Below are 13886 nucleotides of genomic sequence, written 5' to 3' on the forward strand. Positions count from 1 at the left end.
AGCAGTAAGGGGGAGGAGTCCCAGGCATCGGCAGCAGGCAGCTTTCCGTCAGTGGAAGGAGAGGAGTCAGGGTTAGCCATGCCTGCATCAGAGAGTGAGGAAACGGTCAAAAGGAAGGTCAGAGGCAGCGCGCGCGCGCCAAGTTCAAATGTACAAGAGGGTGGCGCAATGAGCAGCCCGGATAGGGAGCCAGGTCCCAAAGCCCGCCGAAGAGAGGGGGAAGAGTCCGAGGGGTCCGCCTCCGAGGCGTCCAGGAAGGAAGGCACCCCGGGGGGTAGTAGGACCCAGAGGCGGAAGGAGAAACGAAGAAGGTGGAGTAAGGCTAGAGTCTTAAACTGGTGTACAGGGGGCGGAGACTCAGACGAGGCTTCGATGGTCTAGGGTCTAGACGTAGAGACGCACGCTAGGGCTTGAAAATGGAAACTAAACTTCAATAAAGACTTTTGTACAGTTCTACTGGCTAGCGTTGGTCCTCTGTGAGCTGGGACCTGGAGGCAGTCTCTGACAGTAAGCCTCGTCTCTCAATTTCATCAGTTTTCTTCGCCTCAAGCATCGCTACGGGAGCGAGGCAGGGAGGGAAGAAGACTGGTGCCTTGCGAGCTCACAAAAGTCAGGCGAGATGACTACGGAACAGCAAATAGCTTCCCTGAGAGAAGCGGTGACACAACTCAGCGCTGAAATAATAGCATCCAGGAAGAGAGAAGAAGAAGCGGCGGCTGCCTGCAAAGATCTTCAAGCCAGGTTGGAAGGGCTTGTGAAGCAGGGGCTACCGGGACCCAGATCCGAGGGGATTGGGTTGGGGAAGAGAGGAGGCAGCATTGTATCTCATTTTGATGGGAATTTACAGCAGTACCCCAATTTCCGAGCAGACGTGCTGTTTGCGCTGCAGCTGCTGGATAAAGACTTTAGAGATGAGCAAGAGAAAGTGGGGTTTATCTTGTCCCATTTGCATGGGGACGCGAAAGCATGGCTGCGCAATCTGTGGAGGGATAAGGATCCAGCGCTCCAAAGCGCAGATGCATTCATTAAAGCAATGGATTCCTGTTTCTTATCAAACATAGACATTGACATTGCCCGGAAGGACATACATGGGCTACGACAGGGGAAAGCAAGTGTAAGGCAGTATCATTCCCGGTTTTTTGCATTGGTCAACGCGCTGAATTGGGATAAGGATTCTCCGCCAGTTAGAGACCTTTTTTGGGAGGGATTGAGCCCACAGATCAAGGATGAGATGGCACGGGGAGAGAGACCCAAAACCACTCAGCAAGTGGTTGAAAGAGCGCTAACGATTGGGGTGAGGCAGGAAGAACGCCCGTGGAGCAAAGAAGAAGGGCGTTGGGGACGCACACCAGCGAGAGTGCCCCCCCCTTGCCCAGGGATGCAGCGCGTGCGCACTCCACGCCTCCACAGGGAGGGGGCGAAGAGCCGATGGAAATTGGCGGTGCTAGGGCTCACTCAGCTACCAGAGCCTTAACACCGGGAGCAGTCAAACCGAAGCTGCCTAGAGGGAACAGGAAGTGCTATATATGCGATAGTGGACAGCACATGGCGAAAGAGTGTCCCCAGAGGCTCCACAAGCACACTGCAGCTTCAGTGACAGTAATGGAAGCAACTCAGCAGAGAGAACCACAGCAGGGAAACGACAGAGTCTGGCTGGAAACGGAGGCACTGGGGCCCAGCCAGACGAGTCAGTGAAGAAGTCCCCAGAGATTTTGCAGCCCACAGACCCCCTCCCGCCCAAACCAGTGGTGCAGCTCACCGCATCGCTCCAGCTGCCCAATGGACTCACCTTAGAAGTGCCTATTACAATTGACTCTGGCAGTAATGCAGACTTTATAGGACTGGAGTTCATTCAACAACACAACATAGCGCTACTGCCAGCCACGCTGCCCCTGAAGGTTGTCACGGTGGATGGCAGGGAACTGCTGGGGGGGCAGGTGGTACAGCAGACGCCACCTATGGTGATGCAAATTGGGAATCATCGGGAAGTCATCAGCTTCAATGTCACCCAATTGTCGGACACGCCTGTTGTTTTGGGCATGAGTTGGCTGTACAGGCACAGTCCCGCATTGGCTTGGTACCAGCGCCAACTGACCTTTGGCTCCTCCTACTGTGCGGAACATTGCATTATACCTAGCCCAGAAGGGGAAGAGGAAGACCCGCAGTTACAGTTGGGCACGCTGCAAGCAGTACCCCTCAAGTATGCAGAGTTTTTGGAGGTATTCTGCGAGAAGGAGGCGGACAGGCTACCTCCTCACAGACCCTATGACTGCAAGATTGACCTCCTGCCGGGGGCGACGCTGCCAACTGGGAAACTGTATTCCATGTCTGAGGATGAACTGCAGGAACTCAGGGAGTTCATAGATCACAATTTGAAGCGCGGGTTCATCCGGGAGTCAAAAGCTGTGGGAGGCAGTCCAGTATTCTTTGTGAAGAAGCGGGACACGCCCCAAAAAAGGCTGGTGGTGGACTATCGAATTTTAAACTCGAAAACCAAGCCCTCGGCCTTCCCCATGCCCAAGATAGACGACCTGCTGGCGACGGTGCGGAAAGGACGCGTTTTCACCAAGTTGGATCTACGAGGGGCGTACAACCTGATTCGCATGCGGGAAGGCGACGAGTGGAAGACGGCCATGTTCACGCCACTGGGCACCTACGAATACAGAGTTATGCCCTTCGGATTACAAAATGGCTCTCACTGTTTTCAAGCCTTCATGCATCATGTGCTGGCGGGACTCCTTTACAAGAAGTGCGTATGCTTCCTGGACGACATCCTGATATTTTCAGAATCGCGAGAGGCACACGAGAGGGATGTCAGGGAAGTTCTGCAGAGACTGAAGGAGCACAGGCTGTACGCCAAGCTGGAGAAGTGCCAGTTCGACATGACGGAGGTGGATTTCCTGGGCTACAAGTTGTTGGACAAGGGGCTCGCCATGGACAGCGCCAAGGTTCGCTCAGTTTTAGACTGGAAAAGCCCACGCAATCGGAAGGAAGTCCAGCGGTTTGTCGGCTTTGCCAACTTTTACCGCAAGTTCATCAAGGGATTTGCCATGCAGACGGCGGCCATCACCGACGCGCTCAGCTCCAAGAAGAAGAAATTCATCTGGACGGAGCAAGCGGAGCAGTCCTTTCAGAAACTCAAGCGTCTCTTCGCGTCCGAAGAGCAGCTGCTGCATGTGAATCCCAGCAGACCCATGAGGGTGGAGACAGACGCCTCAGACAGAGCCGTGGGAGCCGTCCTGTTGCAACAAGACCAGCAGGGGGACTGGAGGCCGTGCGCCTTCTACTCGAGGAAGCTCAGCAAGTCGGAGCAGAATTATACCATCTGGGACAGGGAGTTGCTAGCCATCCATGCAGCGTTCAAGGCATGGCGGCACTTCCTTATCGGAGCCAGACACACAGTGCAGGTCCACACGGACCACAAGAATCTGGAGTACTGGCGCACGGCAAGGTTCCTCAACCAGAGACACATTAGATGGGCAGAGTTCTTCGCGGACTTCGACTTCAAGATAGAGTACATTCCAGGCGACAACAACGTGATGGCGGATGCATTGTCCAGAAAGCCGCAATACCTTGAGGAGGCGGCACCGTCGGCGGCCAAGCACATTTTCGCACCGGAAGCGTGGGCATGCGCGTCGGCAACCGTGGACCTGGACGCCGTACGTCGCACACTGCGGGAAGACCCCTTCGCACAGGCCAAGATGGAGGAGGTGCACAGGGGCACATCGAAGGCCGACGAGTTCCAGATACGCGATGGGTTGCTCCTCCACAAGGGAGCACTCTACGTGCCGGGAGACGACCTCCGCGCAAGGGTCCTGCAGCAGCTACACGACGCTCCCACCGCCGGGCGCTTTGGCAAAGAAAAGACTGTCGAACTAGTAGCCAGAGACTTTTGGTGGCCCAAGATGCGGGGGGAAGTAGCGGATTACGTCTCGAGATGTGACACCTGCCAAAGGGCCAAGTCAGTTCACAAACCGCCGGCGGGACTGCTGGAACCGCTGCAGACACCGTCTGAACCGTGGGAGAGGGTGGCCCTGGACTTTGTCACGGATCTGCCCAGTTCGAGGGGAAAGACAGCAGTGCTAGTGGTGGTGGACATGTTTACCAAAATGGCACACTTCATTCCGTGTGCGAAGGTAGCCACGGCAGAACAGACCGCCAAACTGTTCATAGACCACGTGTTCAAAGTCCACGGTCTACCACGGTCTATTCTGTCCGACCGGGGGCGACAGTTCATCTCGAACTTCTGGCAGAAGCTGATGGGCATCCTGAACGTCAAGGTCAATTTAGCGTCGGCGAGACACCCACAGACCAACGGGCAAGCGGAGAGGGTCAACACCATCATGCAGCAGTACCTGAGATGCTACGCCAATCAGCAGCCCACGACATGGGTAGACTACCTGCCACTCGCCGAGTTCGCTTACAACAATACGAAGCACGTGTCGACGGGGGTGACGCCGTTCTTCGCCAACAACGGGAGGCATCCCAGAACCTTCCCGGGTTTAGAGAGAGTGGGGGAGGGGGAGCCACAGGCAGCGGAAGCCTTAGCGTCGGAGTTGCAGGAAGTTCACGAACAGCTTAGGAGGCAGTTAGAACTAGCAAAGCACGCATACAAAGTGCAGGCCGACAGACACAGAAGAGTTGGGGAAGACATACAGGTGGGAGACTGGGTCTGGTTAGCAGCGCAAGCAGTGCCGACCAGATCGTTAGCGAAGAAGAAGCTAGGACATAAGCAGCTAGGACCTTACCAAGTCCAGGCACAAGTCAATCCAGTGGCTTTCCGGTTGGCTCTTCCGGAGGGTTCCAGAATGCATCCGGTGTTCCATAGATCGGTGCTCACGCCCTACAAAGCACCTCATAGATTTCAGGAGCCAGACACAGCACCAGACCCGCTCAGAGAAGGGCCCAGAAAGGGGGGGTCGCCAAGAAGGGGGCACATCAACGAGGTCACAGAGATTTTAGACTCGAGATGGGGGGAAGAGGGAGTAGAATATCTCCTAGCCAGAGAGGGTACCCCGGCCAGTGCCAACAGCTGGGTGCCGGACTATGCCTTGGAGGAGCCTCTGCTCAAAGAGGAGTTTCATGCCCTCTTCCCACACAGGCCCATGCCAGCCAAGTATTTCAACGACTGGCTCTTCACACCCACACTTTCAGCCAGCACATTCCAGGGGTTCGCCTCGGACGAGGAACAGGCACCAGACACAAGCTCCCCGGAGGGTTCGCCACCGGGGTCTGCCTCAGACCACTCTTATTGGTGGGACGATCGACCAGAGGAGCAGTGGCGCAGGAAGTGGCTGGGGGGGTCCTTGGCAGGCATCACCCGCAGAGGGGAACGGGGGCGAGACGGACATGGACGTGTTGGGGGAAGACGTGGGGTTCGAGCACGGAGGCAGAGAGATGGAAGCAGAGGAGAGCGACGTCGACGAGTACATGGGGGACGAACTGTATCCTGCACGCACCCCCGCTACGACGGAGCACCCAGTACCCACACCGGAAGGAGGGGAGGGGGGAAGGGGGGGCTTCGAGGGGGGGATGGATGTCAGGGGTTCAGGAGCAGAGGGACAGGAAAGGGAGGAATTAGAGACCGAGGGAGAGGAATCCGAGGGAGAGGTCAGCGATGATAGCAGCCCGAGGTCTCTAAGTCTCTCCAGCGAATCAGAGGATTCACAGAAAGGGGCTCCCGTGGTCAGAGCTAGGGGGTTGCCAGAGGGAACACCCCAGGAAGGAGGGGCCAGAGGGGACTCAGAAAGCAGCAGTTGGAAATCGGGACCAGCTTCCCCACCGGAGAGCAGTAAGGGGGAGGAGTCCCAGGCATCGGCAGCAGGCAGCTTTCCGTCAGCGGAAGGAGAGGAGTCAGGGTTAGCCACGCCTGCATCAGAGAGCGAGGAAACGGTCAAAAGGAAGGTCAGAGGCAGCGCGCGCGCGCCAAGTTCAAATGTACAAGAGGGTGGCGCAATGAGCAGCCCGGATAGGGAGCCAGGTCCCAAAGCCCGCCGAAGAGAGGGGGAAGAGTCCGAGGGGTCCACCTCCGAGGCGTCCAGGAAGGAAGGCACCCCGGGGGGTAGTAGGACCCAGAGGCGGAAGGAGAAACGAAGAAGGTGGAGTAAGGCTAGAGTCTTAAACTGGTGTACAGGGGGCGGAGACTCAGACGAGGCTTCGCTGGTCTAGGGTCTAGACGTAGAGACGCACGCTAGGGCTTGAAAATGGAAACTAAACTTCAATAAAGACTTTTGTACAGTTCTACTGGCTAGCGTTGGTCCTCTGTGAGCTGGGACCTGGAGGCAGTCTCTGACATCAGCTAAATAGTTTGAGGAACTCTACAACTTTGTAACATGCAGAAAACAGCAGTCTCAGAGAAATCAAAGACTGGAACTGAGGGAAGCCAGGGTGGTGGGGGTGGGTGAGTTTTGTGTGGGAGGGAGTCTGAAAGTAATTTATTGCTCAGAGAAATAAGAGTCCAGCACGCTTCCCTCGCTGCGCCAGGCCTTCAAAGGCATTCCAAAGCTCTGAGCAAAAGCAGAGTCTAGCAGCGGTCAGAAAATAAGCCTTCTGTCTTCTGTGCGTCAATGTGCATAAATCAGGCTCTCACACAGAGTTACTAAAACTAAAAGCACTTTATTTATAGCAGAAACTATCCATTATCTAGCAGAGTACGGAACATCATACAAACGTGTCTGTCCCGGGGAAAAACGAAAGCAGAAAGAACAAAGGACTGAGACTCTCAGATGTGGACTTCCGGGTTAGCGCCACCGGCAATGGTGGATTTCCTCTGATCTGGAGGAATCCGCTCCGTGAAAATCAGGGTCTGAACCGCCACGGCGAGGCGGAGACCCACCAAAAACCACAGGCGGGAGAAGCCTGTGGACCTGGGATTCGGCTGGCACCCTTTGCACCTCCCCTACTCACGGGGAAACCCGGTTACGGGGATCCGGAGCGACGTGGGGTGAGCGGTGCGGTGCTTCGAATCGACTGCTCTTTTCACAGAGTGAAGCCGCATTGCTGTTGTCGGAGAGCGCTGACTTTTTTCCTGTGGACAATTGGACTCTAAACAAGTACCCGTGAGCAGAATGGAAAATTTGGACTATTAAACTTCGTAATTTGGCACCGGAGCGGGAAGGTCTAAACAGGAAGTCCGCCTTCCGCTTTTGTAAATAGTTTGAAGCAAAGACATCACAAGCTAAAGTCTGGAAAGTTATCTGTAAAGGACTAAAATTTCCACTGGTTAAAACTACAAAACCCCCCTTGGAAGCAGGAGAAGAGGGGGGAAATCTTAAATTGTTCAAGCCTGCAGGAGAGAGAGTAAAGAAAGATAAATTTCTATCGTCTTGAACCTGGGAACGGGCTGTCAAAGACAGACGTTTTGGGAAGTTCATTGACTGTGAATAACAACGTATGTTGACAGATAGTCAAACAAGAGAAACATATTGACTCCAATGTTTCCTTTTGCATTAAAAAGGAACAAAGTTTTGAAAAATGTAAGCAACTTTGTTGCTGGATCTGCTTGTAAAGGGATGGATACAAATAGAAATTGTTTCCTCTAGAGGGAGCTTTTGAAGTGTTGTTGGAGTGGACTTGGGGAACTCTACAGCTGTAGCGATTACAGATCGTGAGAATCAAACAGTGACCTTGAACAAGAATGTGGACAGAGGAAGTCTTGGTGATTGCTTTTTGCAAAACAAGTGCCCTACTGGAACAACTTCATGAGAAGATGGATTTGATGACTACTGCAATTGATAATTTCGGACAAACAGTGAACACCTATATAGAACCTGCTCAGGAACTGACCCAGGAATCTGCTCTGACAGGGCAAGCTGCGGAGAAGACAAAGGAGGAGGTTGTTGTTGAACCCCAGGTGATACAAGTTGAGAGAGATGCGGCCCTGCAGGAACACAAGCTGTCGTTTCTGATGACTGAATCTGGAGTGAGTCAGACTTGGAGAGACGGAGCCCTGTCGGGACTGGAGATGGCAAGTTGGTTAGATCCTCCTATGCAGGGATGTCCTGACTTTTGGGATTTGGTTTTGGGCCAGGAGGAGATTGGAGTGGTCGAGGCCCTTAACTTTGGAGGGACATTGAAGTATGCTTTGGAATATTTTTTGGATGTTAGTGCTAACCATGGAGAACGGGCTGACCAGTTGAGAAGGGATAAAGACATTATTAGGTTGTTCCCCCGAGATCTACTCCTCAGTGACAAAGGAAGGAAATTAAGAACAAGACCAGCAGAAGACAAAGTAAAGTGCAGGTACAATTGTGAAGAAGATCTGCAGAAGGGACATGGAAAAGAGTTAAGAGCCTCGGACATAAGATCACCAGGTTGATGGGCTAGATGGAACAGACAGAAAGGACTGACAGAACCCGAGACCAGGAAGAAGAGACGGTGGATGAAGATTGGCAGAAAGTTTAAAAATCCATTTAGAGAAATACTGCAAAATTAATGAGTGCTAGGAAAATCTTGGAATGAAACTATTAGGCTTTAGTAGAAATGTTATAAGGAGTTATGTATAAATAAGCTTTTAAGTTTTAGGGCGTTTTTTATGGTAAGATAAGGCTAAAATAAATTAAAACAACTAAAGGACAGAATACAGTGGAAGATGGAAAGGATTTGCTGAGATAATTAATAATTAGAATACAAAAAAGGGAGGTGTGAGGAGGTCGATGAAATAAGTTAATGAAGATAAGGATATGGGAATATTGGATTTGTTTTTAAATTTACTTTTTTGCTCTTGTTTTTGATTTTGGTGTATTGTATGTTTTGTATTTTTTATTCTCTTTTTATTGATTTGTATTGTTTAATCTCTTTTTCTTGCTCTTCTTTTTTCTTCTTTTTTCCTGTAACTTTAAATTCCCAATAAATATCATTTTTTTAAAAAAAAAAAAGAGAGACTCTCGGATGTGACGCAGAGTCTCTTTGCCCCACAGTAGGCAGGACGCACACTCTGAGCTGTTTAACCCTGTAAGCTCAGGTTCTCCTCACAGGGAGGGGGGAGGGGGGAAATGGAGGGGGGAATAAGGATTTTATGTTTCTGGATAATATGTTTTGTTTTAATTTTGAATAATTTTTTTTTCAAAAAAAAGAGTTTGGAAGCCAAGTTTTATGAGGGTTGATTGATTGATTGAGTTGGGTATGTTTAGCCTGGAAAAGAGGAGACTGGAGGGAGATAGGATAACCATCTTCAGATGTCTGAAGGGCTGTCTCATGGAAGATGGAAGAAGCTTGTTTTATCCAGCTAGGAGAGTAGAATCTGAACAAATGGATTCAAGTTACAAGAATGGAGATTCTGACTAAACATCAGGAAGAACTTTCTGAGAGTAAGAGCCATTTGAGAGTGGAAAGAGATCCCTCAGAAGATGGTGGACTCTCCTTTGGAAGTTGTTCAGCAGAGGTTGGATGGTCCTCTGTCAGGGATTCTTTAGCTGCTAATCTTACATGGCAAGGCATGGACAGGAAGACCTTCAGGGTCCCTCACAACTCTACAATTCTCTGATTGGTGTGATGAAATTATATAAATACTGTGTATGCAATTTATAAATAGCAGATTTACTCTGTTTCCTAATGCATCCCTAGTATGCACTTTTCACTGTTGATGCACACAGAGTCGACATTTTCACCAAGCTCTCAAACATGACCCCCAAATGGATCTTTTCCTAGTTAGTCACTCACTGCTGGTTCTGATTCTATCATAGTACATGTGAAATTAGGAAATGTTTGCTCCAGTGCTCATCACTTTACACTTATTTACATTGAAACTCATTCGACACTTTGAGCAGTGGTGGACCTTAGGGTCTTAAGTATCAGCAGCACCCTGTACAACACCAGCATTCAGCACCCCTCACCTCTACACTATAGTTGTGGCGCCCCTGAGGGTCTACACTCAGTGCAAACAAACCAGTCACACTCCCCTAAATGCGCCCCGACTTGAGAGAGACTTTTAGACCTCTTTGCACTCTGCAAGGATTGACCATAGTGAATACCATATTTGACCATCACACTGGACAACTCAAACTGTCACTCAACCTCTCCCAATTTCTATCAACTCCAGCCAGTATGACCAATGGCCACGGACAATGAGAGTTTAGCCCAAAGGCTAAACTGGAAGGCACTGGGCTTGAAATGGCTGCTGTGGATTATTTGTGAAAACATTAAAGTATGCCAGTCCCAATTAGAATGAACGGTGGACCCCCACTTTTTATATCCCTCTTTTATGAAAACCGCCCCATTTATTTCCACTCTCTGCTTCCTGTCCTTTATCTCCTCAACCAACAATAAGTGCAACCATCTAATGTTGCTCAGGAGCCTCTGGTGAGAAGATGTATCATTTTGAAAATGAAAATAGCATGTTAATTTAATTGTTGGTCTGGAGGGGAGACAAACCACAAGCTGAGTCAGACACAAGCCAGGCCAGGCCTTCAGCCCAGGGCAGCTTGTAAGCAGCAATATCAAAGGAAGAGTGAAATGGGCGCAATTTTTGCTCTCAAGTACTTGCACATTTCTTCATTTGTGCAGCAAGTTCATTCATTCATGCTGTGCACCACATCCAAGCTGGGCCATTTTCCTCTGCTGTACATGTGGGAATATTCAGGGATGCAGGAGAGGATATATTGTCTGATTATATCCTTATCCAACTTGTGTTAACAAGTTCCACAATTTAGCAGAGTAACATTCCCCTTTTTAAACTTCGCAGTGGATGTGTTTGCTCAGGCTTGCTAAAACCTCTATAATAACTGTTCTGGTATTTCCCCCTTATTCCCTCATAAAAGATAAGACACGACACAGTCTTCTACAAAAGTATAAAAAGAGTTTACTCACATTCAGTTCACAATCGGATCCCAGAAGGCAGACTTAGCTTAGAAAAGTAACATACACTTGGAATCTATCTCATAAGAAGACAGTCCCTTTGCCCTCTCTTGGCTGGAAGCCAAGAGGACATCTTTGGCTAAGTAGATGTTGCCTCTTTGATGCATGTGGTGAAAGAGAGAGATGGCTGCCCTGCCCTGTGCTTTTGTCCTTACCTGCACAGGTGAGGCCACACCCACCTCTAGTCACATGCAGAGGAAGTCTGTCCCAGCCCAGAGGGAAACAGGAAGTTTACCTGCTGGCTGGACAAGCATTCCTCCCCATGTGCAAACATGTTCACTCTAGGAATGTTGTACTTGACTGCTCTTGTGTTTCACATCCCACAGTACACAGACGTAATTTGGCTTCTTTTTGAAGCACTGCAACTGACTCCCCCAACCTGGTGCCCTCCAGATGCTTTGGGCATCTTTCCTGACTGGGGGGCATCAACTTGGTGGCTGGGCTGCACTTTTTTAGTTTGAGTGACAGTTAAAAACTCCAAAAGCCCATGAGCAGAAATGGGCAGTGAAGTACCCATCCAGGGCCAGCCTGCTCATGAGGCTGAGTGAGGCAAGTGCCTCGGGTGGCAGGTTGGGGACAGCTGGGGGGCAGATCCAGGCCCCTGAGGAGGGTGCCACTTGCTGCCTCCTGCACCTCTTGCCCCCCCCCACTCCTCTCTAGGCTCCTTTTTTCTCCCCTGTTGCCTTCAGGGCTTCCCTGGCCACATCCAGTTGCCTCAGGCGGCAGAGGAGGTGGTGGCAGTGATTCATCACACTAGCCATTGCTGTAAAAATAAAAAGCAAAATGTGTTTTGCAATCCCCCTTTAAAGCCATCCACATTGGTGGCCATCCAAAATAACTGGCCACCATCTTCTGACTGAGGCATTTATTCCCTTTCAGTGTATGATATTGTTATGTACTGAGTTGAATAGGATCCAAACTTTGACGGGACATTCACTCATTCCTCCTCACCACTATGAGCTGAATAAAGAGCATGAAACAGTTAAATCAGTTATGATCAAGTGGGCACAGGATATTGGTCATAATATCATGTTTGCTGACTGGGAATGGTTGTGGACCACCAGTATAAAATTTACGGCATGTAATGCCTTAAAGGAAAATATCATGAAAATGATTTATAGGTGGTACATGACCCCAGTCAAGCTAGCAAAAATATATCATTTTTGTTGGAAGTGTAAAGAAACTGAAGGTACTTTCTACCACCTTTGGTGGACGTGCCCGAAGATTAAGGCCTTCGGGGAAATGATATATAATGAAATAAAAAAGGTACTTAAATGTACCTTTCCTAAGAAACCAGAGGCCTTTCTTTTGGGCATTGTTGGCCAATTGGTGTCGAAGAAAGATAGAACTTTCTTTATGTACGCTACTACAGCAGCAAGAATACTCATCGCAAAGCATTGGAAGACCCAAGATTTACCCACTCTGGAAGAATGGCAAATGAAGGTGATAGACTATATGACATTGGCTGAAATGACTGACAGAATCCGTGAACAGGGGAAAAAGACGGCGGAGGAGGATTGGAAGAAATTTAAAGTTTATCTCAAGAAATACTACAAAATTAATGAATGTTAAAATGTTGAGGTTTTTGTAAGAAAAGGAGATTACAGCGACAAAAGATTAAGTTAAAGAAAAGAACAATAAGGGATAAATTTACTAAAATTAAATTTAGGATTTGCTGAAATAAGTTTGGAAATTGGGATGTAGAAAGGGGAGGTTTGGGGGAGTCGGAGAAGTGAGGTTTATGAAAAAAGAAGAGGAAATTATACATGTTTGTTTGTTTCTTTATTCGTTTGTGTCAGAGCTGCCCTAGGTCCCAGCTCACAAAGGACCAACGCCAGTTCGTTATTATATAAAACAGTCTTTATTGAAGTTCAGTTTTGCTTTCACAGCCGCGGCGCGCAGCTCTACGTCTCAAACTCTAGACCATCGTAGCTCCGTCTGAGTCTCCTCCCCCCAGACACCAGTTTAAGACTCTAGCCTTGCTCCACCTCTTCCTCTGCTCTTTCCTCCTCTGGGTCCGCCTGTCCGCTGGGGTCTTGCCCTTCCTAGACTCTTCTGACGCTGAGTCCCCTGAGTCTTCCCCCTGCCTCCGGCGGGCTTTAGGACCTGGTTCCCAATCCGGGTTTTCTGCTGTCCCGTGCGCCTGCACATTTGAACTTGGCGCACGCGCCCAGCCGGCCACCTTCCTCCTGACCGTTACACTGCTCCTGTCACTGCTTCCCCCTTCGGGGAGGCTAGTTGGGTCTGACCTCCCCTCCGTTCCCCCACTCTCCGATAGAGGCGTGGTCAGCCCTGACTCCTCTTCCCTCCCCGCTGGAGGAGACGCTGGCCCTGACACATGGGACTCTTCCCCCCCACTACGCTCTGGTGGGGAAGCTGGTCCTGATCTCCAGCTGCTGCTTTGGGAGTCCCCGCTGGCCCCTTGCTTTTGGTGTGTCCCCCCTGGGACCCCCCTTACCCTGACCATTGGCGCCCCCTTCTGGGAATCTTCTGATTCGCTGGAGAGGCTCATGGAATCTTTCGGGTCACTGTCATTCTCCCCTCCGCTGCCCTCAGATTCTTCCCCTTCGCTCTCCATTTCCTCTCTCCCCTGTGCCTCTGCTCCTGAGCCCCTGACATCCATCCCCCCTCAAAGCCCCCCCTTCCCCCTCCCCCTCTTCGGGTGTGGGTTCCGGGTGCTCCAGTGCTGTGGGGGTGAGTGCGGGATACCGTTCTTTCCCCCTGGTGTGCAGCCGGCCAGCTGGATCCGGCCAGCCCGTAATGGGCTCGTCGACGTCGATCTCTTCTGCTTCCATCTCTCTGCAGTTGTGCTCGAACCCAGGATCCTCCCCCAACACGTCCATGTCCTTCCCTCCCCCTGTCTCCTCGGGTGAAGTTGCGTGTAAGGGTCCCCTCGGCAGTTCCCTGCTCCACCCCACCTCCGGTTGATTGTCCCACCAATAAGTGCGGTCTGTGCCAAACCCCGAGAGTGATCCCTCTGGGGAGCTTGTTTCCGGCGCCGTTTCCTCAGCTGATGAGAACCCCTGGAACGT

The sequence above is a fragment of the Podarcis muralis genome, chromosome 12 (assembly GCF_964188315.1).
Source record: "Podarcis muralis chromosome 12, rPodMur119.hap1.1, whole genome shotgun sequence".
NCBI lineage: Eukaryota > Metazoa > Chordata > Lepidosauria > Squamata > Lacertidae > Podarcis > Podarcis muralis.